The following is a 13,161-nucleotide window of genomic DNA, read 5'->3' as shown; positions in this document are numbered from 1 at the left end:
GAAAAACTGAACTGCCCCAAAGGCATTTGAGGGTACCAGTGAAAATTACCCTATGATTATGTCCATTACAAAGAGCTGCCAATCAACTTTCAAAGACCTGAGTCTTAACAGGAATGGACAAACTCCAAAAAGAAAGAAATGGATCAAAACAAAGGTAAAAAAGGAACCAAAAAAAAAAAAGACCATAATACTCTCAGGGAGATAAGATAGTACATTAAAAAAAATAAGACAATATGCCATACACTTATTTTTAAAAATCTGAACAAGAAAGTGCTTTTGAAATTAAAACAGTGATAGTTGATGTTTTTCAGTGAAGAGAGTTGGAAGCTAACATCAGAGAGATCTCATGGAAAAGAGAACTAAAAAAAGACACGGGATGGATTATAGGAGATAAAACATGGGAAAATGAGAGGATCAGTCCAGGACACCAGCTATCCACCTAACAAGAGTTCTAGGCACAATAGCAACAATAAGGGGAGGGTAGTACTAAACACACACACACACACACACACACACACACACACACAAAAACAGGGAAATATCCCAAATATAATGGTCTCAGACCAGTGCTGAAAAAAATGAATTAAAAAAAGAATCTCTCCCAAGACATTTCCCTGTAAAATTTCAGAATATTAGGGATCAAGGCAGGATGCTAATAACTGCAGAGAACCTCACTCACATACAAATGTGCAAGAATCAGGAAGGCATCAGATTTCTCAACAGTAACCCGGTGAACGTAAAGGATCCCAGGACAAAGCTGTCATCACTTTGATTGGAAATGATTTTTGACCTGGAATTTTAAAGCTCAATTTTTATCTGTATGGGTATAGAATGGAGGTGTTTTTAGACATGCAAAGTCTCAAAAAAATGTTGCCTCCTTGCATGCTTGTCAACAAATTAAGGGAGGGTGTGCTCGGCTAAGATGAGCAGGTAGGCCAAGAAAGAGGATCCGGAATCTGGAAGCAGGTATTCAACAGAACGTGAGCAGGAGGGAGGCTAAGGAGGCATCCGAGGCGGTGAGAGAGGAAGGGCTCAGCTCAGAACCGGGGAAACCACCACCACCACTGCCAGGCCAGGCAGCAGCAGGAAGCTGGAGACCTAAGACAGCAGGTATATCCACGGGGGCCAGGCGGCTGGAGGAAAAGAAAACAGATTATCCCAACGGAGTTGACTGGGTAGAAACTTGTGCTGAGAGTTGTTTTATAGTGGTTGGTGGGGGTGGGAAGACTTTAGCTGTAAATTCAAGTGAAAAATGCAACAACTGTTAACTTGGCCGCGGACAATATTTACGCGGTCATAAACAATAAAAAGCCCAAATATAGACCTTACCAAAACTCGTGTTATAACTGCCGTGGAAGGATGGAGGTGAAGAGAGAGGTGCGGCTAAAGCTAAACTCCTCACTTGCTGCAAGAGAAAGTCGGTATGTGGTATCCAAAATGGATGATTTCAGAGAATGGGATTCCCATAGTTATCTAGAAATGTGGAGGTAGGTCCCAAGATGAAGTCTCAGCCCTGAAACTCCTCCTCCAGGACTTGAGGTCCTCCAAGGCTCCCTCCTTGGGGAAGGCACCCTCAGCTTTGTGTTATTCGTTCCTCTGTATGATGGGATTTCCATTTGGCACCAAGCACGCGTCTTCCCCCTTCTTCCTTAGTAATAGAACCTCATTTTTCAGGTCGGCACTTGGCCACCTGGAATATGTGACCGAGTTCTAACGGAATGAGATGCAGGCAAAGTGCTTGCGTGATTTCTGGAGGTCAAAGCTACAGTATGAAACTGGTAGGAAGAGCAAGAAGACAGAAGGAGGGAGCCTGTAACAGTGGGGGTGCCAGGCCAGCCCTGGAGTGTCTGTCCGAAGACTTTGCTTATGTCAGAGGAAAGCGAACACCTTTGAAAAGCCACTGTTATTTAAAATTTTTTCCCCCAAGTAGCCAAATCTAATCCTAATTCACACACTCAAAAATGAAGTAACACCATTTCTTCAAAAAGGCTTTTTTCCCTATTAAATGTTTTTGAGATCAGATAATGTCATCTTTCCACCCATCCACCCACCCATCTATTCATTCATCCATCCATCCATCTATCCATCAATCCATCATCCATCTTCCTGTTCATTCATTCATTCATTCATTCATTCATTCATTCATTCATTCATCATTTAGTGACTTTATTGACTTAGTCACTTTAATGACTCCCTCCCCAGTACATTGGGCATTGGGCGAGGGGCTGAGTTACATACCTGGACAATCGTATTATCTGCCATAACAGAGCTAGTTGACTATAATTAAAGAAAACTTTCCAACAAGGAAGGTTTTCCTTGTCATAATCATACAACCTCGTGATTCCCAAAAGGAGAAGGAGAAAATTGACTTAGTGAGGTCGGTCTCATGACTGACTACATGAAATATATTCACCAGTTGCTCCACTTTACGAGGAAAGAAGCAGGCCTAGACAACGCAAAAGTAGTCATTCTACATTTTAGGGGATTGCATCTTTTTACCGAATGAATGAGGCCAAGTACCCACTATCAGTCAGGGCCCAGCCCAGACAGGAGACAGAGCCACTTCAGTTATTTTAATAGGATTTAATATAAGTAATTATCAGCTCTCCATTAAAAAACTAAAAAAGAGAAGAAGAAAAGGATTGAAGGGTAGCACAGAAGTAGCAACTGCAGGAAGCAGATACTATCCTAAGAGAAGAGGGTGGAATTATTAAAAGTTGGGAGCCCAGAGGAGGAGCCCTGAGGAGTTGAGGCTTGGGCATTTGGGTCTGGGGAACAGGGACTGTTTGGCTGGTATTGGTGTCTGGGTTCAGAGGAAGGGGTCCTTGGTGTGGAAACACAGACCTCTCAGGAGGAGGCATCAGCCCACCAGTGTTGGAGTCCAAGAAGGCAGAGTGAGGCTGGTTCTACCAGCATGAGGACAATGGCACCCTAGGTACATGGCTGCTATTGGAAAATATGGGCATTGCTAGGTGACATGGACCAGAACAGGATCCAGACCAGAATGAACAGGGCCTTTCTGCCTCTTCCAGCCTCGGGGCTCCCTCGAATACCCTTCTCCACAGAACCTGAGGGCCAGCAGACAAAACGGAAAAGTGATCTGCAGAGGGGGGCTTCAGGATCTTTAGGAGTGGGTTCGAAGCCAAGTAATGAAGTCTTAATAACTCAACACCTCCTGTTATGGACTGAATGTTTGCGTCCCCCACAAATTTATATGTTGAAGCCCCAACCCCAATGTGCTGTTTGGAAATGAAGCCTTTGGGAAGTAGTTAAGGTCAGATGAGGTCAGGAGGGTGAGGCCCCCATGATGAGATTAGTACACGTGTTTGAAGAGACACCAGAGAGCTTGCTTTTTTTCTCCACGTGCACATGAAGAAGAGGTCTTGTGAGCCCACATCGAGATGGCCGCCGCCTACCACCCGAAGGAAGAGGCCTCAGAATAAAACCCACCTTTCTGTGACCTTGACCTTGGGCTTCCCAGCCCCAAGAACTGTGAAAAATAAAGATCTGGTTATTTAAGCCACCCAGTCTGGGGTATTTTGTCATGGCCACTCAAGCAGACTCAGATGTTCCCCAGCGACCTTGACATCAATGAAATGCTCTGAAGTTGTCATAGATGGGAGTGACCACCCTAAGACTTACCTTGTGGGACTCGCCTCAGCCAGCTCCCTAGCACCCTAGTCCTAGATGAGGGTATGTGGGTGCTCCTGGAAATTAAACTTCCTTGAACGAGACATTTTTGCACAACGTTTCTCCACATCTCCACTCCTCAGAAAACACCCGTTGTCCTTCAGGAATCACCCCAGGAGGCAGGGGGGTTTGGTGGGGGATGATCAGAAACTATTAATCAACAGACAAGTCGTCTTCTTGCTGCATCATAAAGTCTCAAGGCTTAGCTTCAGCAGTTTATTAAATTACCAGAATGCCAAGAAAAATAGCTTTAATAACACATTTCTGCCTATCTATTATTTTTTTATAACCCAGAGTGGAGAATTAAAAGGCTCCCTACCATTTAAAATAGCATTTTTAAAATTAAAATGAACATGTTAGAGGGCTCTTTTTTTTTTTTTTTCCTTAACTCGGAACAGAAGCCATTGATTCAGGATGTGATTACTCTAAACCGAAATTTTATGGCTAAATCTTTGTTTGGTGTAAAGAAAGGAGGAGAAACGGTTTTTCTTGAGGAGTTTAAAAGTGTTTTAATCAGAATAGGTGGATGGGCAGGTCACTTTGTCCTCTTATATGGTTTAGTATTACAAACACCAGTTTTGAGAATTATGGTCCTAAAGAAGGTGAGAGAGACACCAGCTAGGGGACCAGCTGGCCACCCAGATGGGGCCTTTTGTGGAGGAAGGGAGAGAGACCTGGTGAATGCTCATAGTTGAGGCTGTGCTTTTGAGCTTTGAAAATTCAAGACCATTACTGGGGGGTCCTTCCATCTGATGAAATGCATAGGTTGATGTATAAACCTAACTATAATTTATTTCTAATGCAGGACTTCTCAATAATTTTTGACAATCATTTATTGAGTGCCAGGTATGAAACAGGCAATGTGCTATGACACGGAGATAAAATGATAAAACTAGCCACAGTCCATGTGCACAAAGACCTTATATGGCAGGTGCTGGGAGGATGGAAAATATAGGTAAATATCACGCAAAATGCCCCTGGAATAGTGGAACATAGCTCTGGAGATACAGAGGGCTGTAGTGTGAGTTTTCTAGTGCAGGTTAAGAAATTACTCCAAAAGGTAGGGGCTTAAAAACAGTATTTAATGACTCATCATTTCTGTGGGTCAGGAACTTGAGTATGGCTCACTTGGTCCCCTGCTTCAGGATCTCAGACAGGATGTAGCCCGAGCATCTGCTGGAGCTACCTTGCCATCAGAAGACCCGACTAGGGAAAATCCCCATCCAAAGTGAATACTCATGTGTCTGTTGGCAAGACTGGCTGTTGGTGAGAGGCCCTTTGGTTTCTCACCAAATGGGCGGCTCTATAGATCAGTTCACAACATGGCAGCAAACAAGCAAGAAAGCAAGAAAAAGTGCCAGCAAGATGGAAGTCGCAGACTTTTTGCAATGCACCTAATCATGGAGGTGGCATCCTGTCACTTGGGCCATATTTTGTTCATTAAAAGTGAATTACAAGGTCTAGGACCCACTCAAGAGCAAGGCAGTAAGGGAGGCTCGGAGGCTTCCTGGAACCAGAGCAGCTAATGGTAATTCTAGAATCACCTTGCCTGAATTCAAAGCCTGGATTCAAGACCTATGATCTGTCCTAAGTCCCTTCTTTAAAATGGAGCTGTTCCTTTCAATGCATATTTATTGAATACCTACCATGTGCCAACTACCGTGGAAGGAGATGAGGATCAGTAACAAAGCTCCTGCTCTCCTGGGGTTTGCAGTCTAGTGAAGGAAGAAATGTTAGCATCGTTGCTCTCACCACTGATACCTGAGCAGAGGCCAGAAGGAGGTGAGGGAGTGACCTGTGGAGACCCGGGGAAGAGGGCAGTCTGGGCCGAGGGGATCACAAAGGCAAAGCATGATAACAGTACTCGCCTCGTTCGGTGTTGTCGAAGTGCACCGAAGTACATGCTCCAGCCAGTGGTCGTAAGAGCCGTGCAGAGAAGCAATGTAGAGTAAGGCATGAAGAATGGGGCAGTGAGCTATTCTTCTATTTCCCTCTCTTTTGGTAAATTTTATTTTGAAGCAATTTCAAATATACAAGAAAATTGCAAGAAGAGTACAAGGGGCTCCCATAAGTCTTTCACCCAGATGCCCTAGCAGTTAACATTTTACTACATTTTGCTTCTTATTTATTTATGTGAGAGAGAGAGAGAGAGAGAGAGAGAGAGAGAGAGAAAGAGAGAACATGAGCACATGAGCGCTGCAGGAGCCTCTCACAACCGTGAGATCATGAGCGGAGCTGAAATCAAGAGCGGGATGCTTAACTGACTGAGCCACCCAGGCGCCCCTGCTTTATCATTATTTTTTAAATTTATTTTCAGAACCATTCAGTACAGTAAGTTGTAGATAGGATGCCCCTTAACCCTTAACTACTTTATAGTTTCTAAGTTTATATATATATATATATATAGCCACAGTATAATTATCAAAATCAGAAAATTAACAATGTTGTTTATCTATTCTACAGCCCTTATTAAAATTTTAACATTTGTACCAATAATATCCTTCATACTAAAAAACAAAAAACAAAAAACAAAACAAAACAAAAAAACACACACAAAACAAGCTTCTCTTTTCTAGTCCAGGACCCAACCCAGGATCAATCACATGTTCCACCTAGTTGTCACATCTCTTTAATCTCGGTTAATTAGGAATAGCTGCTGCTCAGCTTTTCTTGGTCTTGGCATTTTTGAGGAATACAGCCTAGTTATTCTGTAGCATGATTCCTCAGTTTGGGCAAATCTGGTAATACAGGAAAACCACAGAAGTAACGCATCCTCAGCGCATCGTACTAAGAGGCACGCAAGGTAGCTTTGTGTAATTACTGGTGATATTAACTTTACTCATTTAGTTAAGGTGGTGTTTGCCAGCTTTCTCCATCATAAAGTCACTATTCCTTCCTTTATAATTAATACGTATTTTGTGGGGAGATACTCCGAGCCCGTGTAATTATCCTGCTCCTCATCAAGCTGCTACTCATCAGGTTTAGCATCCACTGATGATTCCTGCCTGAATCACTTACTAATATGATGGTTGCCAAGTGGCGAGTTTCTCCTCCCACCACTCCTTCTGCATTCATTAGTTGCTATCCTACTACCAACTGTTTTTAGATGGGGTCATCAGGGGAGGCTTCTCCGAGGAGGTGATATTTGAGTGGAGACCAGAGAGGAGTGAAGGAATGAACATGAAGATTATCTGGAAGATTTTAGGCAGGGGGAACTCAGCACAAAACAGTGCCTACCTCACAGGGCTGTTCCAAAAGCAAATCGAATACTGTTAGGTAAAGGGTGGCATGCAGCTTTTAGAGATGACTCATTAAGATGAAACTATTGTCGGGGCACCTGGGTGGCCCAGTTAAGTGTCTGCCTTCAGCTCAGGATTCTGGGATCCAAACCCACATCGGCCTCCCTGCTTAGTGGGGAGTCTGCTTCTCCCTCTCCCTCTGCCCCTGCTCATGCTCTCTCTCTCTCTCTCTCAAATAAATAAATAAAATTTTTTAAAAAAGAGGAAACTAATGTCATTAGTGACATCTACACTGAATTCTAAGACAATCCTCAAGGCCGCTGCCCTTGTGGAATCCCCTCTCTGGAGGAGAGAGGTACCTGTGAAAATGGTGGGACGCTGCTTCCATGATTAGGTGATATTACAGGGCACCTGGATGAAGGAAGGGAGATGATCCCCAGTGAGCCTGGCCTACTCACGTGAGCCCTTAAAAGTCACGAGGCCCTTCCTGGAGAAAGAGATCAGAGTCAGATTCAAAGCATGAGGAGGATCTGATGCACGACAAGTTCTCTACTGCTGGCTTGGAAGACGGAGTGGCTTATGTAACAAGGACAGAAGACTGGCCTTCCAGGGCCGAGTGCGGTTCCCCAGAGCCCCGGCACAGCCTCGTCCCACAGCAAGGAACTGAACTGTGCTAACAACTTGAATGAACTTGGGAGAAGAGCCCCAAAGTCCCGATGAGCATTCAGTCAGCTGACACCTTGATTTTAGACTTGTGAGAATCTGAGCAGAGAACCCAGGTGTGGTGTGCCTAGGTTTCTGACCTGTGGAAATTGTCAGGTAATCAACGGGTGTTGTTTTAAGTTGCTGTGTTTGTAGTAGGTTGTTGTGCACCAACAGAAAACCAACACACCCAGTGGGCGACCTTGAAGATATTGAAGAAAAAGAGGGCATGAGGATATTGGGGTGCTAACTGCACTAGGTCTCGGCCGCTGGGGCTCAGTGGTGCATAGAGGCGTGGGGTGGTAGAGGCAGGCAGTGTGTTCACCCAGCTGCAGTGTTCAGGTCAGTCCAGCTCAACATTTACTGAGGACCTGGGCACTAGGCCTTGTACTGAAATAGGCTGGAGAGCCAGAGACCCAATTTCTGCTATCCAAGAGCCCACTGAGGGGTAGAGAAAATCAACCCAGTGGATATTCAAAGGCATGAAGACTGGAAACTTTGCAAGAGCAAGCCTCCTTGTTGGTTTGTTCACTTCTGCATCCCATGAACCCAGAACAGTGCCTCACACATAGCAGATGACCATAACTACTTGTTGAGTTGACTGGCATGGAAGTGATATTTGATCAAAGCCAGTGATTTTCAACCAGGGGGCAATTTTACCCCGAGGGCCAAGGTCTGCAGACATTTTGGTTGCCACAACCGGGGAGGTGCTGCTGGCATCTAGTGGGTACAGGCGGGGGAGGCTGCTAAACACCATGCAGTGCACGGGATAGCCCTTCACAACTAAGAGTATTCTGACCCAAAATCATGCCAAGGTTAAGAAAGTGCAGTATAGACTCAGATCTGAGGAAGCCTTTGTTCTCTAAAGCTTGCTGCTGCCAGCCTGCGTGTGTCCCCTACTTAGACAGGACTGGCTAGAGAGTGGAATCCCCCTTCACAGTATCCTCTCGGGATCTGTGAAGCTCAGCTTCCTCCCATTGGCATGTCTTTCTGCAATACTATCGATGTCATTGATTTGGACCCAGTGACCTCTTATGCTCATTCCTCTGCTTTGGTTTGGGAGACAATGAGAGATGTGCTGGTCAAAATAATCAGCTCTCAAAAAGATAGGTGCATACTGTACACATATGCATATGTTTGCTAAAATTCTACTGATGTAAAGGATGTGTAGCATGTGATTTGCAAATAATATAATATGTGACACTATTTCTTATAAATTCCGTACAGCCAATTGATTCTTGCAGAATGCTTTCATTGATTGTTCCTTAGCGTTTGTATCTACAGCCAACCCAAGGAAGCAATTGGTGAATGGTGACGTGGATATTGGCTGATATTCTCTTTCACACTAACAAGCAAGATGGAAGTGAAACAACAAGAGCATATGCTGGAACTCCGTTTGTTCACCAGTGATGTGAGTGACTGCTTTGCTGAACCAGGTAATAGTTTCCAAATATTGGAAGACTGTTTCCTCAGTTTCTGTGCCATTCCCAGTGTGACATTTATAGACACGGAAGGCTTTTACATTTTATCTGCATTATTAATATTTTCTCCGTCATTTTCTTAAGCCTAGACAATCAACAAAACAATAAATCAAGTTGTAGTTTGTGACACTTTCTGATTTCCATGGTAAAAACACTCCGTTTTGGCTGATTTCAAGCCACCAACATGAGGTCACCAAACCCTAAGAAGGGATGCGACAGTGAGTACACTGTTAATGAGGTATTTCCACCATACAGATATAATAGAAGTAAATAACCCCAAGAGCATAGATAGTAGTAAAATGCAAAATAATTAAGAAGTAGGAGTTCTGAGTATTTGCTATCTTTGTAATAAAAGTTATTTCATTGTAGGTTGAGATAATTAAATTTTTAATAATGTCTATGCTTGACAACCAGTTCACAAAATTCCAGAAAATTCACCAATCGACGTTTGAGAGTTGGTATAATCTGGCTCCAACACGCCTCTGGTTTACTTAGTTAGGGCTTCGTGCTAATGGTCAAACTCACCCTCATTGACAGTTTTCATAGATTCATTCACAAAGAGTGATCTTACTTCTAAATTCTAGGGACTGTGCACTGACTGCGCTTACACTGTGAATGTACTGACCCATCATCAAGGCCCATCCTGTCAACATTTCATGTCTACTCGCCCTATTGGCCTTATCAGCATAATGGGAAGAAGACATCTGACTTTTTTTTAAGATTTTATTTATTTTTTCAACACAGAGAGAGAGAGAGAGAGAGAGCGCGCGCACTATCAGAGGGAGAGGGAGAGGCAGGCTCCCCACTGAGCAAGGAGTCCGATGTAGGGCTCAATCCCAGGACCCCAAGATCATGACCTGAGCCAAAGGGAGACACTTAACTGACTGAGCTACCCAGGTGCCCTGATAGCTGACTTTTAAAAGCTGGTGGAGATAATTGACTTTCCCTTCCCCTACTCCCCATGGGGTTCCCTTCTAAGCAGCAGCAGTGGTGAGTAGGATGGGGGTGGGGGGGTAGAAACGTGGCTGCACAAATCCTTAATTTCTTAACACTGGCTGCTACATGCGTTCAAGAGAAATGTGCAATGATGTAACTTGCTAAGATTGTCTCAAGTGCAAAAGCTCAGGATATTTTTAAAGTAATTACCCCTCAGTGTCATCCCAATATGCTGGCATAATCCCCTCAACCCCCTCCTAGTTGTACCCAATTCCTCTCTGAGGTGGAGCTAGCTAGACTCCATGTTGTACCACCCCATTTGTAGGGGGATTTTCCATTTCTGGCGTAATTAGCAGGAGGAATAAGTTGAGTGGTGACCACACGGTTTAGTCTTTGTGAGGTCTTTTTTTGCTTATTTGGAATCCAGCCATGTCCATGGCTCACTTCACACCTGTGTCTCAAGGGGGTGAACACTTAGCATCCTCTGAGTTGTCCTGCCTATTTTGTCCAAGCCTTAATGAGCTCTTCATGTTTTCTTGAATTCCTCAACTTAAGAGATTTTTAAAATTTTCCACCAACCAAACATAAAACACAAATCATCCCTAAACATATTTAGCTACATAATTATACCTTATCCACTATCAAACCTCTTACCAAATCCATCCAATATACTTAATTCCTAACCTACAGATTCCCCTCTCCTAACGCAATGCATTTCCCTCTTAGCCAATTTTAGACATTAAGGACATTATTTGCTTTATGGAAAGTATTTATTTTTGCTTTTCAACAAACATGAATGAGTGCCAGGCTCCAGGCTAAAATAGTTGGGGATTTATCTTTAGTCAGATGGAGGAGAATGACATTGAGCAAACACTCATGCATCTATGTGTGGTTAAAATAGCGAGAAGTGCTATACAGGCCAAGAATGGGGTCCTGGGATGAGGGGTACACTTTGTATGGGGGGTGAAGGAAGGCCTTCCGGAAGGATGAGAAGGAATGAGTCCGAGAAGGGCTGGCGCAGAGTGTGGGCACAAAGGACTGGGAGCCTACTGATCCACGATCCTAGGAGAGGGAATTATGGGGCTCCAGTGCAGGGATGGACTTTGTGTTTTGTGGGTGGAAACGAGGTGAGGTGTGCGACTGAGGCAGGTCCAGATGGCACAGCCAGGGAGGCGTAGCTACTGCTTTTATTCCAACCTCAACAAACCATTGAAGTCTTCCTTCCTTCCTTCCTTCCTTTCTTTCTTTCTTTTATATTTTTTCTTTTTAGAGAGGGAAAGTGGGAAGAGGGAGAGAGAGAATCTTAAACAGGTTCCATGCCCAATGCAGAATCTGATACTGGGCTTGTTCTCACAACCCTGAGCCGCCCAGGTGCCCCTAAGTCGTTGAAGTCTTTTTTTTTTTTTTTTTAAGTCATTGAAGTCTTAATGAAAGCGAATGCTCCAATCTCCTTTCTTAAAAAAAAAAAAAAAAAAAAAAATCACCCTCAATGGTGGGTGGGAAGCGGATCAAGGAATAAGGGCAAAAGGGGAGGCAGACTGATAGGGAGCACTTGCAGTAGTCCAGACGGGAGATATGCTGGTTTGACCTATGGCTGTTGCAGGGGAGAGGAGCAGAAAGGGACAGATTTGAGAAAATATTTTAATGGTAGAAATGGCCAAATATGCCAGGGAAATCGTCCCATGAGGGGGACGAGTACATAGAGGTGTCAGGGATGGAGGTCAGGTTTCTGCTGAGGCAGAAGGAGTCATTTATTGGGAACACAATGGAGGCACAGCCTGGTAGGTCAGTGTGTGACACAGAGGAGGCACAGCTGGCTGGAAGCAAGGCGAGAAACAAGACGACTTGAACTGATTCCTTTTGCGTCTTATCAAAAAGGGCCAGTTAGACAAGGACGTGATTTCCTGTTGTCAGTGCCTCCTGTTTTGCTTCCCTCCCTCTCTGATAACCAACCAGTCCTCAGGTTGGACATTCATTTCAACAATTGTGACCAAGGTCAAATACTCCAAAACCGTGTTCTCTAAAGTGTTGGGCGGATAGCACTGGGGGTAAACCCGGCGATTGCCAGTGGCATGGAAAATGACTTCTCAGTGCTGCATGGACACGGCATCCCATCACATCGAATCACATAGTGAGAAAGTAATTTCCTTTTCAATTCTTTCTTAGGCCTTCTGATTACATCAGGGAGAAAGGCTCAGTTTGGTGTTAGTACGTCTTTACGCCTCTCTAACACTTGATAATCTCTCTTTTTAACAAAGACAGAACAAGGCCACAATCCCAGAACATTTTTAGCAGGCCACCATCTCTAGCTAGGATTTAATAACGTTGTTTTGTTTTCACGGTAAAAAATAAGTAAGATTACCTCCTATTTAGGGAAGTAACATTTGCTTTTCATTTACGGTGCTCATGTAAATACATTTATTTTAAAATAAGGCTCTAAGTACACAAAGGGAGTGGTGGAGAATGACATAGCAGTGCAGCAATACACGGATAAAGCCAGGATCACGGAGCGGGCACAGCGGCCACGGTCTGGAAAACACAGCATGACCACAAAGTGGACATTTGTTACTCTTGTATGTGCTTTCCCTTCTTGGGCCAGCATTTCCAGACCTGCCCCGGTGAAACACATGCCCAGGTCCTAAGCCAGGTGCTCACAGTAAAGTTGATTTCATTCCCCGACCTCCGGGGCAGCCTTGGGTGATCCATCCCCTTGACCAGCGCTTGGCTTAAAGACGGGCACCCAGGGATCCCTGGGTGGCGCAGCGGTTTAGCGCCTGTCTTTGGCCCAGGGCGCGATCCTGGAGACCCGGGATCGAGTCCCACGTCGGGCTCCCGGTGCATGGAGCCTGCTTCTCCCTCTGCCTGTGTCTCTGCCTCTCTCTCTCTCTCTCTCTCTCTCTCTGTAACTATCATAAAAAAAAAAAAAAAAAGACGGGCACCTGATCCAACCAGAGCAGCCAGGCCCAGGGCTGGGGTTTGAACCCAGACAGTTTGGGGGTAGAAGTCCCGAAACCACAGCACCCCCCCTTCACCCCACATGCGACAGTATCTGAGTTGGGTGCTGGTTCTGAGGCTGAGTGGCCCAGTTCAGGTAGCGCTTGAGGGAGAAGGGG

This window comes from Vulpes vulpes, chromosome 10 (assembly GCF_048418805.1).
Source record: "Vulpes vulpes isolate BD-2025 chromosome 10, VulVul3, whole genome shotgun sequence".
NCBI classification, from domain to species: Eukaryota; Metazoa; Chordata; class Mammalia; order Carnivora; family Canidae; genus Vulpes; species Vulpes vulpes.
This window is presented reverse-complemented; position numbering follows the sequence as displayed.